General features: G+C 39.3%; 1 pseudogene; it reads left to right on the forward strand.

Moving 5' to 3' along the window:
• Positions 1-173: 173 nt before the first annotated feature.
• LOC101570811 lies at positions 174-3430 on the forward strand (annotated as a pseudogene).
• Positions 3431-4108: the final 678 nt, after the last annotated feature.

Genomic DNA, 4108 nt, shown 5'->3' on the forward strand with positions numbered 1-4108 from the left:
ACATGAGGATGAGTCACGGCCATTGCTTGACCAATTTGCTCTCTGTGAAAGCTTGAGAAAATGTTTTTTTCTCTCCATGTGACTCTCCCCAGGCTCACTTTAGATCATCAAACACATTTCTCTGTGGCTCCATAATCTTCTTGATCAGAAAATTTGGAGCACAACTGAGTTACATGTTGGCTGTAACATTATTTAAGGATCCTCATGCAGAGGAATTTGAAGATAAAGAATAGACATTTGTCATAGAAAATGAATCTCCTTCTGGTCGAAGGAAAGCTCTCGATAAAAGCAGCATCAATATGAAACAGTATGCAAGCCCCTATGCCAACTCAGACCAATGTTAAGTTAAAATTCAAGCCATTGTCTAAAAAAGTTGTGTCTGCTACCCTCCAGTTTTCATCATCTTGCATTTTCTTTTGGGAAGGAGAAGCCACTGATGAAGACATGCAAAGTTTGGCTAACTTGATGAGTATGAAGCAAGCCGACGTTGGCAATTTAGATGACTTTGAAGAAGATAATGAAGATGATAATGAGAACGGAGTGAACCAAGAGGAAAAGGCAACAAAAATTACAGAGCTTATCAGCAAACTTAACTTTTTGGATGAAGCAGAAAAGGACTTGGCCACTGTGAACTCAAATCCATTTGATGATCCTGATGTACCAGAATTAAATCCATTTGGAGATCCTGATTCAGAAAAACCAATCACTGAAACAGCTTTGCTTAAAAAAACAGAATAATTTTTTTTATTATAATAGCTATAATCCCTTTAAAGATGTGTATACACCACAGTATTTGAATCCGTTTCATGAGTCAGAAAGTTTTGTAACTACGAAGGAATCTCCTTTCCAGTCTGCAAAAAGAAAAAATGTAAGACATGTGGACATGAGCAAGTACCTCTATGTTGATAGTTCTAAAACCAAAGAAGAGTTGGATGAATCAAACTCTTTTTATGAACCTAAGCCAACTTGTCCTGCAAATAATTTGGCAAATCCAGTTTAAGAACTGGAAACTAAAAGGAGTGTGAAAAGAAAGGCCCCAGCTCCACCAGTTCTGTCACCAAAGACAGGAGTAAATGAAAACACAGTTGTGTCTGCAGGAAGATATCTGTCCACTTCTCCTAAGCTCAGTCCTATTCCCAGTTCCATTTTGAGGAGAAAGCCAAATGCCAATCAGTCATGCTTGTGTGGTGTGAAGAAGTTACGAAAAACTATCAGGGACTGAAAATCACCAATTTTACTACATCATGGAGAAATGGTTTAAATTTTGTGCAATATTATACCACTTTAGACCAGACTTAATTGACTACAAGTTTCTAAATCCTCAAGATATTAAAGAGAACAACAAAAAGGCTTATGGTGGATTTACCAGCATAGGAATTTCCCAGCTATTGGAACCATCAGATATGGCCTTACTAGCAATTCCTGACAAACTGACTGTTATGACGTATCTGTATCAAATAAGGGCACATTTCAGTGGTCAAGAACTAAATGTTGTTCAGAGAGAGGAAAATAGCAGTAAAAGCACATATAAAGTTGGAAACTATGAAACTGATAGAAACAGTTCTGCTGATCAAGAAAAATTCTATGCAGAGCTTAGTAACCTGAAGCCGGAGTCTGAACTGCAACAGCCTACCAGTGGAGCAGTAGACTTCTTATCACAGGATGACTGTATTTGTAAATGATAGTGGGGTTGGAGAGTCAGAAAGTGAGCACCATAATCCCGATGGTCACGTGAGTCCAAGCACAGCTTCCCCCTACTGTCGCAGGCCTACAAGTGACACAGAACCTCAAAAGTCCCAGTAGAGCTCTGGAAGAACTTCAGGATCTGATGATACCGGAATATGTTCCAATACAGAGTCAACCCAAGCACAGGTTTTGTTAAGCAGGGAGAGAGTATTAAAAGCTGAGACTTTAGAAGCAAGTGACTTATATGTGAGTGATAAAAAAAAGGAAGAGTCTTCATCCTTTGTTTGTGAAGAGACAGACCAGCAAAAGCTTCAGACTCTTAAAGGTAGTAATTTGGAAGAAGAAAAATTAGAGAATTCCAGACCCTTAGAATGTAAATCAGATACTGAACTACCTATCAAAACAAGTTCATCTCCACCTTCTATACCTGGATATTCATATCATAGGGATGCAGACCTTGAAAAAAAAAAAAACTTCCTTAAGGCAGAGTCTGATCCAGATGCTGATAGAACCCCTTTAAATCATGCAGATCATTCCACCAAAACAGTATAGCATCAAATGTTATCCAGGCAAGAACTTAAAGAAAAGGCAAGAGTTCTACTTGAGCAAGCAAGAAGAGATGCAGCATTAAAGGCTGGGAATAAACAGAATACTGCCACAGCCACACCACTCTGCATCAGGCAGCTAAGTGATCAGCAGGATGAAGAGTGGCATCGGCAGCTGGGAGAGTGAGCTTGTCAGGTAATAGCAGAAGCTCGATCTGGAATGAAGATGCCAGAACTTCCTAGCTATGGTGAAATGACTGCAGAAAAGTTGCAAGAAAGGTCCAAGGAATCTGGAGAACAAAATAGTAAATTGATGGACTTGAAGCTGGAGAAATTCCTAGAAGCTCAGCCACAGGTGGCACTCACTGGTGCTGCTCAGAAAGCTGTAGCTGAGAACTCAGAGAAAGATATGAAGAAAGGCACAGAAGATCTCTAGGCTGAATGATTGCAAAAAGCAACACAAGGTTTTAGAAATCCTATTGTGTTTAGCAAGGTTTCTAGAGTCAGAAAAATTCAACTTCAGCCTTTCAGTCAATATGTTGAGCATAGACCAGAGATGAAAAGGCAGAGATCAATACAAGAAGATACAAAAAAGGAAAATGAGGAGAAGGCAGCAATAACTGAAACTCAGAGGAAGCCATCAGAAGATGAAGTGCTTAATAAAGGGTTCAAACACACAGTCAGTATGTTTTAGGAGAACTGGCAACACTAAAAAATGAGCAAAAGCTTATTGACACCTGTGCCACGCTGATGGAGAAGTGCCTTTGCTATGTCATGGACACAGGAAGGAACACAGGAAGAAGCTATGATGCAAGAATGGTTTAAGTTAGTTAATAAGAAAAATGCCTTAATAAGGAGAATGAACCAACTCTCTCTTCTGGAAAATGAGCACGATTTAGAAAGATGGTATGAGCTGCTGAACTGGGAATTGTGGGCAGTGCTAGCCATTGAAGACTGGCAGAAGATGTAGGCCCAGAAGTGACTTGAGCAGCTCCTGCTGCATGAGCTGGTGTTTTTGGTAAATGTGATGCATACTCATCAGGGACCAGGATGCACAGGAGAAGCAGGCTGAAGATGAGCATTTGGAGTGAACTCTGGAGCAAAACAAAGGCAAAATGGCCAAGAAAGAGGAGAAATGTGTTCTTCAGTTACATCAGATCGGAGTCTCTCCCAACATCTTAAAAGTTTTGGGTCTCTAGACCAGAAACAGACTCTTTGATTTAAAACTTCTAACATTTATTCAGCTGAATTGTACTTCTATACCACCACCCCTTTTCCTCCCTTCTTTCCAGAAAATATACAAGACTCCAGTGTAGCTTTAAGGATTTTTTAATGAGTTGATCATTCTTTTGAAATCATGTGAAATAGATTTGCACAGATACCTTATGAGTGATTGGTATTGAATGAAGGTTTTCAAGAAACTATTTTAAAAATTGCTTCCTAAATTTTCCCTTAGATGGGAGGAAAATTTCAAACATTTTTGTTGTTGTTCTTGTTGTGGTTGTTGTTGGTGTTGGTAATAGCATAATGACAGTGGGAGGATGACAACAAAGGGATAAGAAAAATATTATGAATGATTTCTTCCAGTCCTGCCATATGTAACATTCTGTTACCTAAATCATAGTTAGATCACATGCAATCTACTTATTAAACTGTGTTCTATTTACCAGCGGGGTTTTCTGCAGTTGTTTTGCATTTCACTGTAAGGATAATAGACTTCCCTGAGTTCGTTAGAAGGTGAACCTTTAAGGTAGCCTGAGACAGGTCCTGTGGCTTGAAGGTGCACTGTGAGGATGGGACTAATTGACCTGCAGCAGTTTACAAAGACAGTTTTACCATCTGAAAGTGCGCCACCTTTTTCTCTGGATAATTGTTTA

This window comes from Octodon degus, unplaced genomic scaffold (genome assembly GCF_000260255.1).
Source record: "Octodon degus isolate 3935 unplaced genomic scaffold, OctDeg1.0 scaffold00051, whole genome shotgun sequence".
Lineage (NCBI taxonomy): Eukaryota > Metazoa > Chordata > Mammalia > Rodentia > Octodontidae > Octodon > Octodon degus.